This window comes from Astyanax mexicanus, chromosome 10 (assembly GCF_023375975.1).
Source record: "Astyanax mexicanus isolate ESR-SI-001 chromosome 10, AstMex3_surface, whole genome shotgun sequence".
Classification (NCBI taxonomy): domain Eukaryota; kingdom Metazoa; phylum Chordata; class Actinopteri; order Characiformes; family Acestrorhamphidae; genus Astyanax; species Astyanax mexicanus.
Window position 1 is genome coordinate 1,921,752 of NC_064417.1, and position 27,133 is coordinate 1,948,884.

At 36.6% G+C, this 27,133-nt stretch overlaps 1 protein-coding gene and 1 long non-coding RNA gene across 3 annotated transcripts in view; both read left to right on the forward strand.

Annotated features, from left to right (window-relative positions):
* Positions 1-27,133, forward strand: part of frmpd3 (FERM and PDZ domain containing 3) — a 147,164-nt gene that overhangs the window by 66,734 nt on the left and 53,297 nt on the right. The window lies entirely within an intron of this gene.
* Positions 20,743-27,133, forward strand: part of LOC125804807 (uncharacterized) — a 163,667-nt gene continuing 157,276 nt past the window's right edge. The window contains exon 1 of the long non-coding RNA XR_007440984.1: positions 20,743-20,860. This is a non-coding gene — a long non-coding RNA (uncharacterized LOC125804807). The remainder of the gene's footprint in view (positions 20,861-27,133) is intronic.

A 27,133-nucleotide genomic window follows, 5' to 3' on the forward strand; every position in this document is an offset into this window, starting at 1 on the left:
AAGGAATTTAATTGTAAATATGCTTTTAAAAAAAACTGTAAAATAACAGTTTTTCACTGCAAAACATTGAGGGATTTTTACTTTATTGAAGGAATTTAATCATAAATATGCTTAAAAAATGTAAAATAACAGTTTTTCACTGCAAAACCTTGACAGATTTTTTTTTTTTTTTGCATATTTTAAATTCCTTCGATGTTTATTAAAGGAATTTAATCGTAAATATGTTTTAAAAAACCTGTAAAGCAACAGTTTTTCACTGCAGAACATTAAGGGATATCACTTTATTGAAGGGCTTTAATCATAAATAGAAAACTTTTTAGAAAACGGTAAAATAATGATGTATTTATGTATATGTGCATTTTTGCATATAAAGTTTTGCACTTTATATGAAATAAATATATAAAAATAAGAGTTTAAGTATCTTGTGGTGCCGAAACCTTTTCATGCTAATAAATATATTGGCTTTACCCAGTGATACACCCAGCAAGTGTTCACCCAGGACTGAAGACACTGTGTATAAATTATACCAAACATGTTTTTCCTGCTTTTGAGCGACACACGGGTGCAGTATCTGTCACATCTCCAGCTCAGCAGCTCATAATGTGAATTCTCTTTGTTCTGGGTTTTTTGGGACGAGCGCTTATTTGAATACTTTCTCTCTGAATCCCGAGACACAGCTGTACACAGCTGCACACTTCCACACACTCACACTCCTCCCCAAACACATGGATATGGATGAGGACTGGGAGTAATGGGCAGACGCTCAGTGCTGATCTGCTGGACATCTGGCACTGATTTCTTCCAGGTCATATACTGAATTATACTGTTTTATACTGCGCTTCTGATTTCTGATCAAACAGAACGGACTGAATACATTGAATACATGAATCAGTGAGCAGGAGGAGACCATGCATTTCATAGCTTTGCAATTAATTCAAATACAGTAGTATACTAATACATGCATTGCATTAACAGCTATGTTAACAACTCGATTAACAACTCGAATAGACCTTTTCTTTAACCCTTGGTGGTGTTCGGGTCTGTGGGACCTGTTTTCATTTTTTATCAAATGATACTAAAAAAATATTTTTTCGAACTCAAACTCATTGGCATTGGCTCATTTTTTGTGAAAAACATATATCAAACACACATTTTCGATAAACACACACTGTACACCCCCCCTACACATTTATATTACATACAGTATGTTTGGCCAAGGGCTAATAAACATTGCTTCATTTGTAAATTTGAAACTAAACAAATTTTCTACTCATATCTTGAGTTTAATTCATTTTCTTTTACATTTTATTAAAATAACTAATAAAAAAAGAGTAGCACTTTTTGAAAGAAATGTAACATAAGAAAGGTAAAGGGTAAATATTAACCATGTAAGCTGCTTATATTGCTTGCAATTTAGGTGAAGCGAGCATGTGTAAAGCATTTTAATGTAGAATTGCTTAATTTTGCTGAATTAAATACAAGTAACAAAGTGAACGAGTAACAAAAATATGAACACCACACAAGGGTTAAATGTCTCTGATCACCTTTGGGAAAATGTAATCCCACTCCACCATGCAGAATTCTTTCAGCTGTGTTATGTTTAATGTTTGGCACACGACAACTCTCCATTTCTTTTAACCAATTGATTGTCTGATTGAATGAGATGTTGAATGAGATATTTTGGGTTGTTGTAATGCGCTTGTGATTTCTGATTAAACAGAACGAACTGAATACATTTCATAGTGCATTTCATAGCATTTCAATTCAGTCAAATACAGTAGTGTACTAATAAATGCATTGCATTAACAGCTAATGGCAAATTAACCCTTGCAGACCTGAGTTGGATACTCTGGATACTAATTGCCGAGAAAATTGAATAATCTAAAATTGATCTGGTTTGTATATGTGTAAGTGTGTGTATGTGGTATGTATGTAAGTTTGTGTAAATGTGTGTAAATGTGTGTATAACTGTGCCCAGGTATTAATCGGCACTCTGTACTGGGTAAATGCTTGGGTAGTGCCCGATGCTGCAGTCCTCCTCCAGGTGGACGGGGTTGTTTCCGGTTGAGAGTACGCTGTGCGCTATTGGCTGCTGTTCTCACCGGTGTGTGGATGTGAGTGCTGAGTGTGAATGGTTGTGTGTAAAACGTGTAAATTGTAAAGCATCCTTGGGTTTCTAGAAAGGTGCTATATAAGTTAAACTTCATTCATACATTTGTTATATTCCAGTGATGGAAATACATATAAAAATGCACACAAATTAAAATCAATTAAAGTCAAGTGGGTTGCCATATCCAGCGTTTTCACTTTCTGAGGATTTTTTTTTAAAGGAAATTTCAGATCTGTGCAAATTAGTGGTGATGGCAGACTGGCCTGGAGGAGTGAAATACCCGGGGTGTGTGTGTGTGTGTGTGTGTGAGAGAGAGAGTCAGAATGGAGAGGTGTATATCCTTAATTAAGAAATAGCATGAGACATCAGCCATCATCACCCAAAACTCCCAACCCGTTATAGAGGAAAGCTTATTTCATGCATCACTGAATCTTTCTCTCTCTCTCTCTCTCTCTCTCTCTCTCTCTCTCTCTCTCTCTCTCTCTCTCTCTCTCTCTCTCTCTCTCTCTCTTCTCTCTCTCTCTCTCTTTCTCTCTCTCTCTCTCTCTCTCTCTCTCTCTTTCTCTCTTTCTCTCTCTCTCTCTCTCTCTCTCTCTCTCTCTCTCTCTCTCTCTCTCTCTCTCTCTCTTTCTCTCTCTCTCTCTCTCTCTCTCTCTCTCTCTCTCTCTCTCTCTCTCTCTGTATCTCTCTTTCTCTCTTTCTCTCTCTCTCTCTGTATCTCTCTTTCTCTCTCTCTCTTTCTCTCACTTTCTGACATCCTACTATGCAAACACACACATTGCCCTGCAGAACTGTCGACACCTTCAAAAACTATGAGCATAAATATTGAAAAACTTTAATTTAAACTTAATTTAAACAGTTTTATTCATGCCCATTTTTTCTGCACTATGAGGAAGTATTTTAAATATTACTTTTACTGCCTATTGTAATAGAATAAAAAAGTTAAACATAACAATTAAGCAATTTAATTAATTAGCACTCATAGCTAATTTTTTCCACTTCAAAATCAACTCAGTCAGACCTTTCTTCTGGGAGAAAGGTATTCCCGCTCCTCCATGCAGAATTCTTTCAGCTGTATCATGTTTGATATTTGGCATACAACAACTCTCCATTTCTTTTATTTCCAATTGATTGTCTGATTGAATGAGATATTTTGGGTCATTGTCATGTTGCGTGGTCCTGAACTAGGATGGCCATGTTGGAATGTTTTAAAACCCCTTCCCAGGCTAATATACAAACTACAATTAAATGAACTGATGCATTTGTTGCATGTCAGAACAACTTGCAATTGGCCACCTTAAATACCTTTTCTCATGATTGGATACACCTGGCTATGAAGTTCAAAGCTCAATGAGGTTAACAAACCAATTCTGTGCTTCAGTAAGTCAGTAAAAAGTAGTTAGGAGTATTCAAATCAATAAAATGATAAGGGTGCCCATACTTTTGCACCGGTCAAATTCTGGTTTAATGCATACTTCTTGAAATATTACTGTGTCCATCAGTTATTAGATATATCAAACTGAAATGGCTGTTGCAAACACCCGAATATTTACAACTAAAAATTATTAAGATTAATAGGGGTGCCCAAACTTTTTACAGAGATGTCTATGTCTATACAAAGGTATGACTTGTATGCATGTATTTGGATATATATGTGGGTTTGGACTGTTTTTGTGAGGAAATGGCAAAGATGAAAAATATTGGTGTGGAAGGAATGGGGTATTGTCATGCCTGACTGTAAACAGGCAGAGAGAAAATAAGAGACACTGCTGGGATGTAGAACGAAGCAGTAAAATTTATTGAAATAAACAACAAAATAAACAATATAAAAGAGGACTAGAGCAACACACTAAAGTCGGGCAAAACTGAAAACAAATATAAACACTGACAAAGTAAACGGGACTGGGCCAAAAGAAACAGGGACTAAGGAATAAGTGGAACGGCCAAAACAATAAAACCAGGAAGTAGTAAGGGGAATGGGGAAAAACAAAGGGAGCACTAGACTACAAAATAGCAAACAGAAAACTACTAAGCAGAGCTTAGGAAAATGGCTAGACTAAGAAAGTAAACAGGGCAAACAAACAAAACAAGAAATAAAACAGGGATACTTAGGCCGGGAGGAGTCCAAGGAAAAAACAGGAACTAGGGAAGACAGGCTTGGGAGATAGAACGCTTTGTAGAGTAGCAAACAGGCTGGAACCACAAGGAAACACAGACCATGAGAGCGACCAATACTCGGCAACAGCAGAGAGGAGCAGCGTGCTTATAAGCAACTCTGCCCAGGTGAAGCTGATCTCTAATCAGGGCTGGATGACTGCATGAGCGTGCCCTGATTAGAGGAAGTCCATATATGGGCATGGAGTGCCTCTCAGAGTGTGTGTGTGTGTGTGTGTATGTGTGTGTGTGTGTGTGTGTGCTCTAATTAGGGGAAGTCCTTATTTGGGCATAGGGTGCTTGGCTTGGCTGGACGGGCCTGACAGGTATATCTACAATTTTATTTAAGTTCTTTTTGATTTCTTTCAGTTTTGTACTGTTATGTTTTGGCAACTGTTGAAGTAAGTGGGGAAAAGAAAAACCCCCCAAAAAATAATAAAATAACAATCTGATCCCCAAAAAATGAAAAAGATAACTTAGATTCTGGGCTTGTGTGGTTTGGTCTGAACTTGAGTTTGAGGTTGAGTGCTTTTGGAGAGCTTGTGATATTTTAAAAGGAGTGCATGCTGCTCGTTTAGAAAGCAAATGATTCAGTGTGAGCTCTTAGCTACGTGCAGAGCAGCAGAGCATGACTGTGACATTTCAGAAACAGGAGCCGCGCTGAACGAATAATAGAAAAGAAAGGAGTTTAGTAACGGAGGCAAAAAGCACAGGAAAAAGAACTGTTTCAGAAAAGAACACCTGAATATTTGACGTTTGTTTTTATGTTTAGTAGCAGAACACTGAAGCATATACAGTCTTTACTGTATGTGTCTTATGAGCTGCATTTTTAAGTACTTAAGCAATAAAACACTTGAGGTCAAGTAGTTTTATTGTCAATACTGCATATGTACAGGACATACAGAGAATTGAAATTACGTTACTCTCCTTCCCAATTTTACAGCAGGTACAGATAATAGATATAATAAAGGAGAATGGGAGACACTATGAGTACAATACAGCAGGGACACAAATAGACCTACATGAGACAGAAACAAGGTTCAGTAGTGTGGGGGAGAAATAGATATATAAATATAAGTAAAAAAAAAGAAATAGATATATAATATAAAAGAGTGGGAGACACTATATGTACAAAACAACAAGACACAATAAACATACGTAAGACAATAGTGCAATATTGATGGTGATTGAGATGGAATGACAGTATAAATAGTATATAACAGTAGTGCAAATAGGGTATGTGGTATAACGGTACGTGCTATAATGTGTAATATTGGCACTGCTGAGGCTGAATACCGTAGATCAGCACAGCAGTGCCAATAATACACATTATAGCTCGTTTTACTACAGTTCTATTATTGCTGTTGATTGAAAAATGTTGAATTAATGGTCTTGTTCTATCATTTTTTCATTCATTTCAAAAGGTCTTGTTTTGTCTCTAGTATGAACGAATGCCATGTGAGCCATTTTTTGTGAAAAAAAAAGTGTTCAGGTGTTTCTATTTAGCCCTGCTTTAGATCACTGGATTATTGGTCTCTGAAGAAAGACAGGCTCTTTTTTTTGGCTCTTGCTCATGAACATTCATACATGCAAATATATTGCCTCTGATTGGCTAACAGCACTGCAGCAGGGAATGTTTAGCTGCTGCCTTTTCCCCACAGTAAATTTTACAGCTCTAAAATTCAAGGCCAAACTGTTTTCAGTGATACAGCCTTAGTTATAAAGATATAGCACTAAGTGCTAGATAAAGTTAACCCCTCAAAAGCTAAATCCGCTTTATATCATAAAATCCATAAAATTGACCGGCGTTCTGTTGAGTTGTGCTACCTTGTCAAACCATACTCCCCTAGTGTTTATTTAAGGTCTTGGTAAAATGCAGAATCAACCGGAGATCCGATGTAAACCTGCAGTTACTTACACAAGAGAGCTAACGCTAACTAGCTCTGTAAACAGAGCTGTAAATAGAGCTAGCTAGTTCCTTATGCTATAGCCCGGCTTTGGCTCTTGTCTGTGGGCTAAAGGCTAAAGCTAAAGGCGATCCAAACAAATATTATATATATATTTTTTTAGTTCTGTATAGTTTATATACAGTATAGCTCAGCACTGTCGAGCAATGTTCAGATGTGATTACATTTACATTTATACAGTGTGAAAACAGCTAAAAAAAAACAACAGCAAACAACAGTGAAGATTTTGATATGATAGAGACAAGAAATTTGATAAATCATAAATCATGCTTATTGAATAGAGAGCAGTTAAAGCTGGAGTTTCTCTTTTCTATATTCAGTAGAAGCGTACGCTATGAAGCATGAAGGGCTGAGCACATTTGTTTTTCGTTTTTTTAACTCACTGAATAATTCATTTCTGAACATCTGGTGTAATTGAGGCAAAACCTTACTCATATTTGTATGAGTTTGTTTGGTGTGTTTGCAGAAGACATAAAAATGAGATCACATTTGAGATCACATTAGCCCACGGCTAATCTACTGCTCGTCTGGAAGGCAAATACTGGAGTTTGTTCAGGACTCTGTGAGGCCAAACACTGTACGTCTGTAGGCCAGTGAATCAGCTATATCTGTAGGGCACAAGTGTAACGTCAGTTCTAGAGGCCAGTTTAAGTGATATATTATCTTAAAAATACCTCATTTTCTTGATCCCTGCCTCAAGCTGGATTTGTGAACAGACTGTGGTGTGGAAATAAAAACCGAAACAGAAGAAACTGCAGCAGGAACGAGGGGAAAAATGGCGTATCTCATTCAAGGATCTTACCAGAAGCCCTCTGGATAAACTGTTTTGCTGGATGGATCAACAGAGCAGAGACCCTGAAGAATCTCTGGCTGTCAAACTCTGTCTCGCTTCAGTCTCCAGCGTCCAGCGTCCGCCTGCAGCTCGGTCAGTTCGGCTCTCGCTACGTCAGTGTTGGCTGAGCTGTGTGACGTTAAACTCTGCGGCCATACCGGCTTTTCTATTCGCTGGTCACTGGTAATGGTTTCCAATTTAAAAGAGTGTGTTTCAGTCCTTTTCCTGGAATAAAATGCAGTGGTCCAGCGGTCTAAAGTGGTTCCACTGCGATGAGGAGATTTGTCTTCAGCTGCTGGAGACCTGAGAGAGCACAATTGCAATTCGCCTTGCTCTCTCTGGGTGGGTACAGTACAGTAGATGGTGCTCTTCTCTTTCCACTCATCACTCCTCCTAGGGTGATGTGGATCAGCACAAGGCTGCGTCTGTGAGCTGATGTATCAGAACCGAGTCGCTGCGCTTTCCTCCGAGCGTTAGCTCTGTGATGTGATGCTACTCGAAAAGAGGCGGAGTCTGACTTTACATGTATCAGAGGAGGTGTGTGCTTGTCTTCTTAACCCTCCTGGGGTTTCGGGCATCACTAGTGATAGGGGGGTATACAGCTGAGTAGCTATTTAATAGGAAAAAAATAAAACTATTAAAAAATATATATGAATTAACAAGAAAATGCAGCATGTATTAATGTTTTGATGGTCAATCAGCACCATACCATCACTACACTTGTATAAATTAGCATTAGATTAGCAGCCGAGCCTTTACAAAATTAAAGGGACTGAAAAATTTAAAAGTTATAAAAACAAGCAAACGATATAATATTTAATTAAGAAGAAATAAAATAATTCAGAATAACACGATATGCAGACAGTGTAAAGCAATAAAGCAATAAAACAAAGAGATAAATAAATAAAATAAATACTAAAATATAAAAACAATTAAAGAAATAGAGTACTAAAATATTATTTACAATAAAAAAAGTAAATGATGGAACTAAAACAAATTATAATAATAAAAATTAGTTTAAAAAGTATTGAAAAAAATAAAAGGATGTAATTAATAGAATAAAAAGGTAAAACCAGTAATAAAACAAATAAAAGGATGAAGTGAATAAAAAATAAGATAAAAGGGATAAAAGGTAAAACATAAATTAGAACAGAAGATAAATAAAATAAATGAAAATAATATTAATACAAAATAATTAAAACAACAGTAAAAAAGACATATGTTATATTTTGTCATACCAGTGAAAATATAGAAAACATAAACTCATAAAAAATAAATGATACTAAATAAATATAGCAGGGAAAGCTGGTGTAAAATCTTAAATATAAGTTGGCAGTGGTGTGTGCTATGGTTTATGAATGATTTAGCATGTATTTGCATGATGATAAATAATTCATGAGTCTGAACACCTGGTGTAAATGAGGTAAAACCTCAACCAGATTTGTGTAAATTTGTTTTGTTTGTTTTTTTTCTCTACAAAACAATAGAAAAGATCACGTTTCCCCGACGGCTAAAAATCCACTGCTGGTCTGGAAGACAAATACTGGAGTGTGTCCAGTTCTCTGTGGTGCCAAATTCATCCGTCCGTACGCCCATTTATATTCGTCTGCTGCTGTAAAACATCTACACTCCGCCATGCCACCATGTCTTCAGGCCATACTACAACACGCCGTCAGCTACACTTTATTATAATTTGATTTTAATATATATATATATATATATATATATATATATATTTTTTTTTTTTTTTTTTGCACAGTGCGCACTGCTAACAACGCAGCTTCATGAGTGTTTGGGTGCAGCTCTGGGTGAAGTGGCTGGAAGCTAAACTGGAAATTAAAAAAGAACTTGAATTAGCCTTAAGGTACGGCTAATATGAGAACAAATTAGTTTTGCTGTACTTTCTTGCAACTAGTTTAAATAGACATGCATTTATTCAATTTCCCTGCTGAAAAAAAAAAAACAGCATGGTCAGATAAAACTGCTCAAACTTTTTAAGCTGATTGACCAGGGAGGTTGTTTGAACTATAATGAACGATAATGAAAAAATACAAAATAAATAAAATGCTTCTCTGGTGAGCTTTTGTTTATATCCCTCCCCTGTCTCTCTCTCTCTCTCTCTGTCGCGCTCGGCGTTACTTTAGTTTACGCCCGTTCTCATTCTCATTTTTCCGTCCGTTCTCAGGCTCCCTATGTCCTTATAAGGGCGTTGTTGTTTTTTTCACGGCCGTGTCCCAATTCACTTGCCGGGGCTGCGATAGTGTATTAGACCACGAACGTGACGACACGAGTTCAATCCTGTGTAAAGAGCGGTGTGTTTAGATTATTATTTTATTTATTCCTTTCTTCTTGAGTTTACCTGCTTTGAGATCAACTGTTCTGTAATCGGGTTCAACAACCCTCTGGGCTGGAGAGCTACTAGATTAGATATACTGATGGACACTCCAAACAGATGGCTACAAGATGGTGTAGCCCAAGCGACCAAAGAAACCCACGAATTTGAGCATTTTCCTTAATAAAAATTACGATAACCCTAACTATATTACTGAGTAGTTTAATGTGTAGTTTTAAAAGTGAAGCAGCAACAAGTCTTAAGGTTCAGTACAAATATGAATAAAGTGTTACAGTGAAAACTTAAAAAAAAGCATTTATACAAAGGTTATGGGAAGGTGTACACAGTAATTAGTAGTCAGGTGAGTGGGAATGACAGTTCAGTCTCTGAGTGGATGGTCTGGAACTGGACAGAGAGGTGCATTATGGGAGTTGGAGTTCCTGGAATCAAGAGAAACACAAATATATTTAGTTAGGTAAATGGCTGAAGATTAGGACTTTTTTAGGGTAATAGTTGTTAGATATGTTTGTTCCCTCAGTACATTTTGTCGTTTTACTGAATGTTGGATTTTTCTTGCAGTATATTTAGCATTAAGATTCAGTACAAATATAAATAAGGTGTTACAGTGAAAAATAGAATAAATTAGAGTATTACGCAAAAAAACCACCAACATATTTTTATCCTGAACAGTTCAGGAAATATATTACATCATGTAGTTCCCACAGTAATTCTGAAATAGACAGGTTGAGGTAGTGTTGGGCTGAATATTGCATGTGCCCTCGGGTCTGTTTACTTCCTACACACAACCCTACATGTTCATGTTTTCTCATTTTACAACATAACAACCAAAAAAAGAGAAAAGACATCTTTATAGAGTTCTGTAGCACGCTCTTCTTTTAGAAAACGTGTGAACAATATTCAAGAACAGGCTCACGAAGATGCTGCAAACAAGATCAGCCATCATTTGTGATTCTCTGTGGTGTCTTTTTTCTTTTTCTCTTTCTTTATTTGTAGGGAACGCAGAGAGAGAGAAAAAAAGGTAGTTTCTGGCAGAATTGCTGACGCTCAAAATAAAAATAACAATGTCATATACAGTATAATACACTGCCTGAACAAAAACATAAATAAAATAAAAGTTTCCACCTGGATGTAAGTAAGTAAATGATGTAGGGAGGGTTGATGCTGCAGTTGGTCTGCAGGTTTAGGTTCAGCAACAGTATGTGCTGAAAGAATGAGGTCAGCTGACTACCTGAATATACTGAATATAGACCAGGTTATTCCTGGATCAATGGATTTATTTTTCATATTCCAAGATGACGAGAATGTCAGGATTCGTGGTGCTGCAATTGTGAGAGAGTTTAGGATTCAAGGAGCATGAGATCATCATTTATCATTTTCACACATGGATTGAGAGAGAGTTCACCACAGAGTCCAGATCTTAACCTCATTGAGAATCTTTGGGATGTGCTGGATGGAGAAGAGCTGCTTTGTGCAGCGGTTGGTCAGACTCATCCATCATCAATGCTGCTGCAAGATCTTGGTGAAAAATTAATGCATTAATGCAACACTGGATTGAAATAATAAATATTGTGACATTGCAGAAGCTTGCTGAAACAATGCCACAGTGAATGCACTGTGCTGCAATAAAAATTAGGATTTTGTTTATTTATTTTACCAAATACCAAACCACTGGAATATAATCAAGAGGAAGATGGATGATCACAAGCCATCAAACCACCAAACTGAACTGCTTGAATTTTTGCACCAGGAGTAAAGCAGCATAAAGTTATCCAAAAGCAGTGTGTAAGACTGGTGGAGGAGAACATGATGCCAAGATGCATGAAAAAAACTGTGATTAAAAACCAGGGTTTCTGAGTTTCTGAACCCTTAACTCTGTTATTTCAGACATTTCTCATTTTCTGAGGACTTGGTCGGTCTTGTCCAAAGTCTCAGAGTCCACCTCACCCCGAGACAGAGACAAGACCGATTCCAAACAAGGTGGAGTCCGAGACTGAGACCGAGACCATTTGTGACATATGGTTTTGAGACTCAAGTACTACAACACTACTCTGACCACGTCAGAATGTGATTTGATTGATCAGATTACGGTGAATAAAACTCTCTCAGAAATAGTCCTACACGGTTACATAACACACATGCTTATAAACAGGGCCGTGCTCTGTTATTACTGTATTCTGAGCCAACGTGAGCATCCAGGATTTACCATTTTAACTGGATATCTGTGTTAATTAGGAGAAATCACACAGATACAGAGTGCTGAACAAATGTCCCAGTTAAATCCCTCAGAGATTACACTGCAGAACCTTCCTGCACAGAACCAGACCGGCTTAAATACGACTCAACACCCAGCTAATGAAGGAATTTACCTAATGAGCTGAATCATGTGTTAAAGTGCTGAAAACACAGCGATATACTCTCTGCATCGGATCACTGTGGTCGGGAAACACTTGTATGGCTTGCATTGTAAACTGGCTCGTTACTGAAATCAAATCAGGATGCAAAGATATATATATATAGAGTACACTCATCATCAAATCAACCAATCAACCAAATGGAATTAAAACGTGGAGGGTAGTCATGGCCAGAGGTGGAAAGTAATGAATTATATTTACTCACATTACTGTAATTGAGTAGATTTTATGAGTAATTTGTAATTTTTAAAGTAGTTTTTAAAATAGGTAATTTTACTTTTACTCAAGTACATTTTGACACAAGTTTTGTTCTCCATGGCAGCGCAGCTGAACTTTTCCCAGCAGTGTTTATTACGGTTAGCGGGAGAGACGCTGTGTGGATCAGCTGTGTAGATCAGCTGTGTAGACTGGCAGCAGGTCATCTATCTGTCTGTCTGTCTGTCTGTCTGTCTGTCTGCCTTTCTATCTATCTTTCTATCTATTTATCTATCTATCCATCCATCCTTCCATCCATCAAAGCACCAAGATCCACAGTTTGTTGTCATACATGTCCAGAATGCCTGGCATGATGATCTGTGCTGTAATTTCTATATATTTCTATACCAAATTAAAAATAGTCCGATCCGGTTGCGCTACGATAAGCAGGATCCACAAAATCTCATGAATTTATACATATTCGCACAATACAGCAGAATTCAGTTTCTATAAAGACAAGCATAATATGGTTTTGTTAAGATTCTGATTCAACTGTGGGCAAGTATAATATTTATAATTATATACTTGTATAACTGAAAAAAAATGAAACGCTAGATTTGAGCTTATTTTTCTTCTTGTTGTATTTTGAAGTACTAGGCCATCTAAATAAAGTAAATAATAAATAAAGTAAAAAATTTCTAGTTGTTGGAAATGGTAAAAATATATAAAACAAAGAGCTGTAGTAATAATATTATTTATTGCAAATGATATTAATGACCTAGTGATAATATAGTAATTATATATAAATATATATTATTATTTAACAGTGCCTTACAAAACCTCTGACCTGTTGTGCAGCCACAACTGGTGGAAAAACAAACACTGACTAGAATTGACTAAAATTGATTAGAATTGATAAGAATTTTCCAATGCCATACAAGACAAACACACACATGGATCTAAGTGTGGAATTTAAGTGTAATATTTATGTTATTGGAAATGCTATTGGCTCTGTGTAGCTCAATATATATGACCAAAAGTATTCTTCTATCAGTCTACATTTTTTATCATTTATTATTTCTGGTAACCTTAAAATCTCTCTTGCAAATTCCACTGCAATCTGATACTTTCTTCTGGATACAACTACAGTATGTTTTTGTATGTTTTTCTTCGATATTGAGTGTATTTAAATGTGTGCAGCTTTGTTTCTAAAAGTGAAAAAGCCTTTTTGGATCATTTCTGTGATCCAGAAATTCCTAAATGAGTTCAATCTCCCTGCACAAGCCATCAAACAGATCCCTGTCTGCAAGCAGGTCTGAAAAAAATAACTTAATGGTGTTGTACATCACTTTTATTCTACAGATTCTACCTTTCTGTTGTGGTCCTGTGAAGCGATGAGGTAAATGATGTTGAACGTCATTCTGCTGTGATCTAAAAACACTGAAACCATCGTTTCCAGCAGCAGCAGCAGCTTGTTGGCCTGCGGTTGCCAGATCTTTATACTGGTGTTTATGTCAGTTTCACTAAACATGTGAAATATCTTTGATGCAGAGGCGGATCAGTTGAGTGCGGGTTTTTCTCTACACTGTGGAAATGGATGCTGACTGCAGCCACCCACCCATACCAAACTCTACTGTAGTAAAATAAACATCAAAACTGCTAAAATCCAGGAACCAACACAGCGTCTGTAACAGTGGGGAAGCCACAGAGTCTGCTCAGCCTTCTAAGAATGTCTTTAATTATTTTTTTAATTAGATTCTGCACTGTAGTAATATTATATTTTGGCACCACTTTAAAATAAGATTACTATCTAGGTTGTAAATGCCTTAAAAATCATTAATAATCAGTTATAACACATGCGTAGAAAGGGCAACAATATAGATGGCTGTGGGTTCACTATTTGGCAAACAACAGGTCATTGTTGCCCTTTCTATGTATGTGTTATAACTGTTTGTTAATGATTTTTAAAGCATTTACAACCTAGATAGTAACCATTAATAAACTAATTGTAAACCATTTATAAACCCTTTATAACGGTAGTCTTATTTAAAAGTGGTACCTATATTTAATGTATCATTAAATCTATAAATATTAGATAATTTTAGATTTACATTTTAGATAAAAAATCTTAAAATATTGGCCATAGCCAGTACAACCGTTTGGAGCGTCCTGAAGAAGAAAGTCGTCACTGGTGTACTGCATAACACATTGAACAGGTAGACCAAGGAAAACCAAAGCAGTTGATAACGTGAGATTGACTCTTTATTTAATCTTTATTGACGTACAGTGAATTTAAAAGTCTACAGAAACATTTTGTTTGTCCATTTAAAGAAAACCGACTACAAAAGACCTTCAAGTCATTTATTTTTAGAAGACGATATTTTTGCAGTGGTGGTGCACTGTTCTACTAGAACTAAACATTTTTTTTTTTGCATCCAATTCACAAAATTTTGTATCAGATGATTTTTAAATTAACATCTAAACAAGCCTGACCTATTTTTATTTATTTACAAAAAGTTATATGGATATTAATATGGTAAAGAGGACCTTCTGGCACCAAAATACAATGGTACCACTTTAAAATAAGGCTCCTTTATAAAGGGTTTATAAATAGTTAATGGTTATAAATTAAGTTGTAAATACTTTTAAAACATTAATAAGCACATAAATAGAAAGAACAACAGTGACAATTACTTTTTAAACAATAAAATATCTAATAAAATAATATTGAAATTCAGTTTATTCATTTAATGTGTTATTATAGTTAAATTAATAAAGTTATTAACTTTATTATAGAAATGTTAATGATGACTGATGGAAAAGACAAAGTAAGATACGCATCTAGTAGTATCTAGGAGTGAGAACTGAGGTTTAAAAAAAGAGCGCAAATGACTATATGGTTTATAACTGTATTAATAACCATTTATAATCTACTTTTTATAATAAACTATTTATAAACCCTTTGTAAAGGAGCCTTATTTCAAAGTGGTACCAATACCACTACCAAGTTGCAGTAACTACAGTGCTGAGATCAGCCCACAACCCAAATAATTAATATAAAATAATAATGATCATTAATCCTGGGCTTGTCCTTTTTCCATAGATAGACATGATAAAAAAGCGTGGCTGACGGATGAGCTCCCATCCATGCAACCCTTCATAATGATTCTAAATTTAACTTCATGTATGACCTTCACGTTCCCATGTTCCACACTCCAGTATCCATAAAAAAATCCATTTAATTAATTAATGATCACAGAAACAGGTAATCTATCACACTGCTGCGCAGAATATCTCAGGAGTTCACATGAATCAAAATTAGCCTTTTTTATATCAAACTGTAGCAAAGAGGAGGAGCAAAAGGTCTGGAGGAGAGTGGAAATAAGGGCTCGCTTTATTAGAACTCAAACAGAGCACTGAGCCACTGAACTACAAAACACATCACACTAGTAATGAGCAAGAACAAAGGTGATAAAAATAAAAAAACAAGAAAATAACTAATAGAACTCAGCAAAACACAAGCTAGGAAACTCTCCAGAGTTCACAAAGACTAAAGGTGAGACTTTAAAAGTGCTTCTTGTATACAGAGACTGGAGGTGAGAACTTGAGACAAAACACTACAATTAAAAGTAAGGCGGAAATGGAAAAGAAAGAGCCATCAGCGTCTGAAAGGCAAAAATTCATACTGTTTTGCTTTAAATTGCTGGTTTTCCATGTACGACATATTTACCCCTTTATCTTTGTCTACCCTTTCGAATTTTCCTACCCTGTGTTATTGCCTACTTGTGTATGTGTATCCACTTTTGTTCTTCTCAACCTTGAGTTTCCTGTTTATGGTATGTTTACTCTCCATTGCTGCTGTATACTGGTATTGATAACACTTTAATGGGATGGCCCATTTGATGCTCAACTGTCATTCAACTAACACTGAACTGAATGTCTATTAAATGCAATTTAACCCTATGATTAATGTAAATGATTCAAAATAGAACCTTAACCTAACCCTAAAATCTAACCCTTCACCCAAACCTAACCTTAATATTAATCTAAACTTTAAATCTAACCCTAAACCCTATGCTAAAATGTTAAGATTAGAGTTCGGGTTAGAGTTGGATGTTGGGCTACATTCAATAGAGAATCATTTATTTTCACCTTTCAGTTTAATTTGCATTTAATAGACATATAATAGATATTCAGTTGAATGTTAGATGAATGTCACTTGAGCATCAACAAGGCTGTCAAATGGACCATCCAAGTAAATGTTAACCCTGGTTTTGACCTTGAACAGGTTGACTATTCGCTGTATTGCCAATTCTGTCAGTAAACCATTTTACTTGTATCTGCATGTGTCTGTGCCCTCAAACATAAATAAATAGCAAAATCAGAGAAACTGATTTAGAAACTGAAGTCAGTACAACCGTTTGGAGCATCCAGAAGAAGAAAGTCATCACTGGTGTACTACATAACCCATTGAACCGGCAGACTCAGGAAAACAAAAGAAGTTGATGAGATGAGACAGACTCATAAATCTTTATTGAAATCATCTGACACAAAATTTAGTGTCTGATGATTTCAATTTTAATTTATATAAAAAAACACATTTGGATTAGTATGGTAAAGAGGACTTTCTGGCACCAAAATACAATGGTACCACTTTAAAATAAGGCTCCTTTATAAAGGGTTAATAAATAGTTTTTAAATGAGTTTATTAATGGTTATAAATTATGTTGTAAATACAAAAACATAAAACATTAACATGCACTTAATAAGCACATACATAGAAAGAACAGCAACGAAAATTACTTTTTAAACATTTCTAATAAAAAATTATATAAAAATAAAAAATAATATAGAAGTCAGTTTAGTTGTTTAATATGTTGTTATAGATTAATGAATAAAGGTATTTATTAACAGACTCACACTCAGAGGCTGGAGATGTGCCTCAGTCTTGCATGAAGTAACTTGTGAACATCTCTGACAGAGATTGACAAGAAAGTAACTACACACAGGTGAAAACACTAATTGGGGAGGCGGAGGCAAGGTGAAGCGTGACAAATGGAGCGTAGAGCTAAGAAGAAACAGAGAAGACGAGACAGGAGAAGACACAATGGGGGCGGAATCTGGACAGGGACGATGACACACAGGGGTGTGCAAAATAACAGAAACATCACAGGAAATACTCACTGGCTCAAAAACACCTGCCATGTACAGTCAGGCCCATACTTATTTCATATTTACACAATTTTAGCAGTGTTGGCTCTTTACAGATGGCTTGGGTGGATTTGGAATGAAGCAGTTAAAATCTGACTGAAGTGAAGACTTTCAGCTTTAATTTAAAGGGTTGAAAATGAAACAAATCTAGGAAATATCAACATTTGTTAAACTTTGAATGTTTTCTGGGAATAGTGAAAAAAATGTAGCACACAGGAAGTGATGTAAGATCTGTATTTTCTTTTTAAAGCTGGGTCTGTCCCTTCTAACACAGATTTTTTTTTTGCTACTGTTAAATAAAACAATACAGTTAATATCACTTTTTACATTTATATCCTACATTGTAAACAAATACTGAATTCTTCCAGATTTTTTTAAAGCATTTAGCTGCTATTATCTGGAGACCTGTTAACTTGCGGCTTCTGAAGCTAGAACTCTTTCCTGGGGCAATCCTGATGATTGCCAGTTTCATCATAATGTTTCTGATGGTCTTTGCTGTGACTGCACTTGAGGAAACTCTCTAAGTTTTTGAAATTCGAGTAATTTATTCCATTATTTAGTTAAGTAGTTCTGATTAATCAACATCACCCTAGGAGTGATGAGGGAAAAGAGCACCATCTACTCTACCCACCCAGAGAGAGCAAGGCCAAGTGTGCTCTCTCAGGGCTCCAGCAGCTGATGCCAAGCTACATGACTGGGATCTGGAACGAATACTGAAGTCATCTAGGGTTTGTAAAGCATTCAGTTGGTCTTATCTGGGGAGCTGTATAGCTATAGCTTCCAATAATTATATTAGAGTAGACAGGGAGATCAGTTCCTAATAACCATTTTTTTTAAATAATAAGTCTATGCTTCTTCAGTGTTGCAATGTTAATTAACATAATTCTGAACAGATTTCACTCATTCAAACAGCCTGAAAACGCTAATTTTAAAAAGCTCAGTTTTAACACTCTACTTACTAAAAAATGTCTTGTTGAAATCGGGATCAGGTCGTGCTCGGGCAGAATGTGCATGGGCTTGGGCCGGGTCGGGCTGGGTTTTTTGGGCTCAATCTAAATTCTAACAACAGTTCAACAAAGGCAGACCTAGAGAACAACATGTGACCAGAAACTGCATTTCTACAGAACCCCACGATCAACAAACAGACTATTAGTTAATGGTCTACCTGTAACCAAAGTTAATGGCATGCTGTCATGTTGATTTAATCACTGTTACATGCACACGTACTGTATGTAAAATGCAGGGATGGCAGGAAAGCTGAATACTGGATCTCTCTGTAATGAGCAGTGGCTAAAGTCAGTATCATGCATGCGTTTCTGAGGCAGAAAAGTGAGTGTTTGTGTGAGAGGGTTTGGCTCCAGGCGTCAACAGGCTTTTTGCATGCATTAGGACTCCAGCATAACAACTGTGCTTCAGCCACTTCTTAAGAGCTGAGTAGAAGCCTGCTGAGAGGATGACCACTGAAACCACTGAAACCACTGAAAGCACAATCTTTCCTTTAGCCTTGCTTCATACCCTCAGCTCAGCAACAGCAGGCGGCTTTTTCACTCCTTTTTCAGGCCTTCAGAGGAAACGACAACAAATGAATCAGCTTGATCTGCTACCTGCAAACACCCCAGTGTCCAATCTTCACGCTGGACGCTCGGATCTCTGAGAGAGGAGGCATTATACTTCACTTTTCACAAGAAAATACAATTTTAACACAAGCTTTCTGGGTCAATATACAGCTTTGGGAAAAATCAAATAGTTTCTTTGATTTTATCAAATTAAAAACCTCTGGAATATAATCAAGAGGAAGATGGATGATCACAAGCCATCAAACCACCAAACTGAACTGCTTGAATTTATTTTTGCACCAGGAGTAAAGCAGCATAAAGTTATCCAAAAGCAGTGTGTAAGACTGGTGGAGGAGAACATGATGCCAAGATGCATGAAAAAAACTGTGATTAAAAACCAACCAGGGTTATTCCACCAAATATTGATTTCTGAACTCTTAAAACTTTATAAATATGAACTTGTTTTCTTTGCATTATTTGAGTTTTATGTTATTTTAGCAATTTCTCCCATTTTCTCCAAATAAATGCTCTAAATGACAATATTTATATTTGGAATTTGGGAGAAATGTTGGCACTGTGTAAGAAAAGTGCTATAGTAATAAACTTTAAGCCTTGCCCACTGCAAAGTTTTGAAGTCTCAAAAGGTGAAATGTTGAAATGGAAGCCGTTAGCATTTAACCGCTAATGCTAATGCTCCAGCCTTAGTACTGGAGAAAAATTTGGGAATCTAAGCTTACTGTAGATAAATGGAAGCGCTTTTTTCACCCAAATAAACAGAGAAATCTGGAGTTTTCAAGAGGGAAATCTTTTTTTTATTAGTTTTATTACAGTTTGTTTACTTAGCTTAGCTTTACTTTACTTAGTTAGCTACCCCACCCCCCCACAATTACCTAGCGAGCGGTGAGACCTGCTGAATTAATTACAAGTTCCTTATAGTGTCTCTTAAAATGTGCCTTATAATCCAGTGTGCTTTATTTACAAAAAATAGAGCAGAAAATAGACGTTCATTGATAGTGCACCATATAATCCGGTACTTAATATCATTATGTTTCAATACAACCAGTCCATTTTCATTGTACACTGGAGTTCTCCTTTAAGACCTTTAAGATCTCAACACTGCAGGGGTACAGTTTAGTGTGAATGCACCAATCAGAACCACTGCCTTTCAGCTTCTCTGGTTTTTATTTGCTATTGAATTGAATGGTGAAATATGAGATGTAAAAATGTGAAATAAATAAATAAGAGCACCTATAAGTGGCAGCTTTATTCTGAAGAATGACGGTAACGACGCTGGCAGGAAGGGAAGTGAAGGGGGGAGGGGGTGAACGAGGCTCTGCTGATAAATGCATTTTACATTTTCCACAAACGCGAGCTGTTAATTTTCTCTGCTCTCGCAGGCTAATGACGGAGTCGCAGTCGAGTCGTGGGGGGGCGTGTCGGTGGTGTGTGGCCAATCAGCCGCAGCCGCAGCGGCCCAGCTTCTGCTGATGTTCCTCATGTCTCAACACCTCCCGGCACATCGTGACACCGTGTTTATGTTCCATCGACGCGCCGGCGGTTCTCACGCGCCTCTGAGCGCCGACAGACAGACGACGGTTCGAGAGAAATGTCCTGAGCCACGAAACGTGTCAGAACTTATTCAGTTAAAAAATCCAATATCTGATAGATCTAAACCATATTCAGAACAACAGAACAAAGCTTATGGAGCGTAGTCTCGGGATTCGTCAGCACTGCACAGCTTGATCTCTATCTGAGAGAATATTTGGCAACCGAAATTAGTCTTATTTATTATTTTTTGCTAGTTAAAAGCAAAATTAATTCAGCTGCTAAATGTTTGTTGCGTGATTAACGCAGATGCAGTACTTAATGATAATTTAAGTTCTTTTAAAAGTCCTGTTTAAGTTTTTACTCTAGGGGTGAAAAAAATATTAATATACAGGGGTTGGACAAAAGAGCACAATAATTGATTGTGGTGACGGACAGTTCTGGTGGAAACAGGAGAGTTGAGGTGCACATTGAATTCTGCGTGATTTGATCAGCCGTTGTTTTATGTTTTTTGGATACAATCCGGGTTAGCACCCAAACATCCCTTTCAGACAGCTTCCTCTTACAGCGTCCACAGTTAGTCCTGTTGGATATTGGAAAAATCATTAATGTACTATAACTAAAAAACAATTGGTCACAAAAAAACACAAAATAAACAATACAGGGGGAAGATAAAGGCTTTGTTTAGACAGACAGAACCAGAGCTAATACTCTGCAGGGCGTGAGTAAAGTGCAGGGGTATACTGTTTATAGTGGAGTGAACAGGTGAAGTCAATACTCAGGTGATTGTGGTTTGGGAGATGTCTTGTGATAAGTCTGAAACATTTTGGTTATGAGGCTACTTGTATAAAAGTAAAACTTATTCGGCACTACATGGTTTGTAGAATTGAGTGTTTTTGCACTTTAAATGAACTGGATCGTTGTTAATGACGCTTTTCATACCTGCTTCAGGTTCAAGCCAAATTAAAAAAGTCTAAAAATCCAAAACAAACAGGATACGTGTGTAGAGTATGTAAAAGCTCCCTCAGCTACATCCTTAACAATGCGTTCTTGGCAGCGCACTCACTGTAAGGCAATCACGTCGGAGATGATTTGCTTGTGTTTCCTGGTAGAAAAGTGTTTTATAATGTACTTTTTTTCCTGCAAAGATGAACAAAAATGTCACATTTCGCCATCCTGCTACAAGCCTATTCGGTGCTTCACTGAACTGCATATTTTCTCTCATAAAATACTGGTGCCAGTATTAGAATATTGGAACCCAAACAGCAACAGATACTGACTTCTTCATTCCCTTACAGATCTGTAGTATAGGCATTACTCCAGCATTACTCCAGCAATGTGCGATGCTACGCTAATAAAAGAATAGCCAAAATCCATACTCCATACTTCATGTTCCTTTTATAATACGGACTGTTTAATTAATCAGACATACTGACTGCATGATAATGCAGTGATAAGATTTATTTATGTTTTAACCTGTTAATATATAGCCCCCTCCACAAGTATGAGACAAAAGATCAACATTTCAGCTTTTATTTCCAGGTATTTACAGCTCTAGAAAAAATAAGAGAGCACTTAAAAATGAGTTTCTTTGATTTTACCAAATTGAAAACCTCTGGAATATAATCAAGAGGAAGATGGATGATCACAAACCATCAAACCACCAAACTGAACTGCAGCATAAAGCAATAAGTACAGATTTGTACCATTTAACCTGCAGCCAAAGGGTACATTCAGTATTCTGCATCACTGTACTAATAAACAATATATATATTTTTTATTTGAAAGCCAGACAATTTTGGATCATCAAGTTTTTGAGCCATATTTAGTTGATGATAATATTTATAATCTTTATAATCTTCACAGGCACAAAAAAAAAACATGAGTACAAAAAAGGATTTTCACTGAAAGCTACTTTTTATTTTTGTACCTCAATATAAGATACAGCCCCAGAGACAAGCTTAATTCTCTTTTAATCTGTACAAATCTGTACTTACTTTTCTTAGTGTGTAGTAGTATACTTTAATCTACTTTTTTTCCACTAGGGAAAAAATAAATGCATGAATGTGTTAGCATTCCTTTAGCCATTTCTCTAAACCAGCCAGAGCATTTCTTAACCCTTGTGTGGTGTTCGGTTCTGTGGGACCCGTTTTAATTTTTCATCAAATGACACTAAAAAATATATATTTTTCTAACTCAATCTCATTGGCATTGGCTCATTTTTTGTGAAAAACATATATCAAAACACATTTTCGATAAACACACACTCTACATTTATATTACATACAGTATGTTTGGCCAAGGGCTAATAAACATTGCTTCATTTGTAAATTTGATACTAAACAAATTTTCTACTCATATCTTGAGTTTAATTCATTTTATTTCACATTTTATTAAAAAACTAATAAAAAAGAGTAGCACTTTTTGAAAGAAATGTAACATAAGAAAGTTAAAGGGCAAATATTAACCATGTAAGCTGTTTATATTGCTTGCAGTTTAGGTGAAGCAAGCATGTGTAAAGCATTTTAATGTAAAATTGCTTAATTTTGCTGAATTAAATACAAGTAACAAAGTAAACGAGTAACAAAAATATGAACACCACACAAGGGTTAAATATTTCTGCTTTCTGATGTTAAAAACAGTGCATGCTAGTCGCTAGCTGACAGCGTTTCCAGCAGACTATCCACAAACCGTGTGACAGATGAAGAGAAAATCTGAGCTGATGTGAGGAGTGCACTCTGGGAAGGCGCTGGACGACGTAGAGGAGTGGGTGGCGGAGTAAGTAAGAGACTCACAGACTCGTCGGCTCCCAGGCGCCGTGTTCTGTTTGAGCGTAAGTCCTGAACATAGTAATCTATATTCCTAATGATCTGGGAACAGTAGTCAGAATTGCCTTAAGCACTCTGTGAATGATGAGGGAGATATTACAGAAGAGAACCAGAATCAAAGAACTGCAGAAACAGAGAGAAAGAGAAAGAGAGAAATAGAGAGAAAGAGAGAGAGAGAGAGAGAGAGAGAGAGAGAGAGAGAGAGAGAGTTAGCCGACTTGTGCAAGCTGTCGCACGGGGACTCTCTGCTGAATCCCCGCTCTAGGAAATTTAATCACAAAAACAAAAATTTGCTGCTGCTGTTTGCTGGGTTTCAACAATGTGCTTCTGCAGACGTATCGAGGGAAGCTGTGAAGATTCTGAAGGAAACAAACAAACAAACAAACAAAAAAACAACAACAGGCAAGTCTATTTCTGCCGGACTGCCACTGGCTGCATATAACCGCCAATAGAAAAACATAACATAACATTGTGTCGAATGAATTATCAAAGAATATACAGCTTTGAAGAAAATAATAAGAGAGCACGTAAAAAAAATAGATGAGTTTCTTTGATTTTACCAAAATTGAAAACCTCTGGAATATAATCAAGAGGAAGATGGATGATCACAAGCCATCAAACCACCAAACTGAACTGCTTGAATTTAATGTTTGCACCAGGAGTAAAGCAGCATAAAGTTATCCAAAAGCAGTGTGTAAGACTGGTGGAGACTGAGGAGAACATGATGCCAAGATGCATGAAAAAAACTGTGATTAAAAACCACCAGGGTTACTCCACCAAATTTTGAGTTCTAAACTCTTAAAACTATCATTCATATGAATATGAAATTGTTTTCTTTGCAAAAGACGCTAATACAAACGGTAATACAAAAAAGAGTCAGTACAAAAAAGAGCTAGAAAAAACTAGATTCAATACTCAGCAAAGACCTGAGCAAACTGAGGGGTATATATACTAGGGAGGACAGGTGGAGCCAATTAGTAACATGGAGAGACGGATTGCCATAGCGTCATGTGATCAGTGGAGTCAGGGAAGTCAGATGTGGGTGCATTCTGGGAAGTTGAGTCTTTATAGCACAGTTGATTGTAAGAGTTTTTGGGTTTAAAAAAAACGCTATATAAGAATTTAAAAAAGAGTTCTTCTTCTTCTTCTTCTTCTTCTTCTTCTTCTTCTTCTTCTTCTTATTATTATTATTATTATTATTATTATTATTATTATTATTATTATTATTATTATTATTATTAAAAAAGGGATCTCCCAATCAATGATTAATGAAATGTTTATTGTTCTTTAAAATTATCTAATCGTTGTTTTTTTTTTTTGTTTGTTTTTTTTTTTTGCTATGATGTAATCCTTACATTAGTAGCATTATGCATTAATATGAGCAATGATCTTAAAATGACCATAATATTGTTCATCACTGGAATAATCACTGGAACAAAAGATATAATATAGAATAAAAAAAAGTCATCTGCTTGAAGAAATTATAATTTACATTAAAAAAAAAATAATAATGAAAATGCTCTTTCTATATTACAACAAGCTGTTTGAGCTCAGATAATTGAAGCCCACAGGCCATTAAGATAGCTGATGAAAGATCTATTGCAACATTATGTGATAAAATGTTTTTTATATGTATTGTGATGGATTATATTAATGCATTATATTTGTATCAGCTATAAATAGGCGGTTATGTTTGAACGGGAACACAAAACTAGTTAAGATGAAATGAGCACAAGCTGTTTGATCAATAATGGATCAGAATAGAAGCACATATGTTATGTTATGCTGTTAAAATTAAAACCACAAGCTAAAGGTCTTCTTATCTCCAGCTTCCAGAATCGGACTGGATCTACTTTCCTCTCATCTTTTTTTAAAGCTTGAACCCAAACCGAGCGACAGAGTTGCCAGTTTGTTTCTCTGAAGTCTGAAGTGACACTTAAATAGATCAAGATAGATTTTAATGTCAAGGGCACAATAAAGCGAGGCTGTTTAAGATAAGTACACAAAGAAATGAGCGAGCGCTCGGTGGTTATGAAGCGGTCACATTTTAAAGTAGTCAGCCATATTAGTCTGCAAATTGATACGAGCATTAGCAATTTAAATTCTCCTCCACAGACTGAAGCGTCTTGCTAAAAGGAAGCTGTAATTCCTCATCGCCTGTTTTTATATGAGAACGCCAACTGACTGCAATATCAACACACTGTACTTTGTGGCCTGTGTCTGGAAAAGAAAGCCTAAGGTATGTGACTCATACAGAGGAGACAAATAAATACTGAAAAAAAAATAGTAAATTGTATGTAAAAAGCCTCATTAAAATGCAATAAAATAATAAGTAAATTCAAATCAAATTCAAATGCATTTGTTATAATACAGCTCTGAAGAAAAATAAAAGAGCACTTCAGTTTCTGAATAAGATTCTCTGCTTTTGCTATTTATAGGTTTATGTTTGAGTAAAATGAACATTGTTGTTTTATTCTATAAACTACAGACAAAAACTCTTCCAAGTTCCAAACATAAATATTGTCATTTAGAGCATTTATTTGCAAAAATGTCTGTTGCAGAAATGGCTGAAATAACAACAACAAAAAAAGGATGCAGATGCGGCTTTCAGAATCAAATAATCAAAGAATGCAAAGAAAACAAGTTTATATTCATAAAGTTTTATAGAGTTAAAAAAAATCAATATTTGGTGGAATAACCCTGGTTTTTAATCACAGTTTTTTTAAAGTGCATCTTGGCATCATGTTCTCCTCCACCAGTCTTACACACTGCTTTTGGATAACTTTATGCTGCTTTACTCCTGGTGCAAAAATTCAAGCAGTTCAGTTTGGTGGTTTGATGGCTTGTGATCATCCATCTTCCTCTTGATTATATTCCAGAGGTTTTTAATGTGGTAAAACCAAAGAAACTTGTCTTATTTTTTTACATTTCTAATTGTCTGTAAAAAATGCTGTAAATGACAATATTTATATTTGGAATTTGGGAGAAATGTTGTCAGTAGTTGTTGAATGTTGATTGTCTGGCCACAGTGTTATAGGACATGAGAGCAAGTTACAATTTTCATAACCATTAAGCATGACTTTTAAATTCATGCTGGATTCATTTGTACAGTAGTTTCTCTGTTCTTTCTCTTTCAACAGGCTGATTTCTCTTTGCAGACAAAAATACATTTTTGCACGGCTAGGGTGCATCCCGCTGATTGGCTGAACAATCGCACATGGTGATTAGTGCATCTTCATTACATCTTAAAGTACTCCCATTGATTCTTGTCGTCCCTGGTCGTTGTCACTTGTGTGTGTGCGATGACTCTCTCGGCCCTCGGCGAGAGCAGAGAGAGAGAGAGATCATAAGTCGCCGGGCCTCGGCTGTCGCGCGGCGCGAGAGCGACCGTCGCACGACTCTCGGTGAGCCGGACGCTAAACGCACTAATGAGATGCTGTGCTTGCGCCGTTTTCAGGGGGAGGGGAGGCGAGGCGGCCGGCGTGGCTGTGCCTCACACACACTCACCTTCATTAGCGTTAGCACACAGACACACACACACACACACGATGGTATGTATGTGTGTGTATATATATGCGGACGGAGGCTAGGACCAGCCTCTGCGAGCTTGGCCTGGCTCAGCCTGCCAGATAATTGCACACTGGCAGGCCAGGCACTTGGTATTCTCAGCACACGGACAGAAAACACACAGCCCAGATAAGGCTGCTGAAAAAGGCCATCCATCACCCCTCTGTGCTGCATCGGTACGCGAGGCTGTCTCCGAGGTTGCCTGTCTGAGCCGGGAGGGTTTGTTGGGGGGGAGGGTTTTGCGGCGTAAAGCGTGCGAGGCTCACGTAGTGCTTGGTAATGTACTGGAGAGAAGACCTGAAATTACACTGCAGTGCAGGTCACACCGTGACGCGGCGTGCACCGGCTCCTCAACATCAGCATGTGCAAGCAGCAGCTCTGCTATCCTATTTAGCTGCACTTTG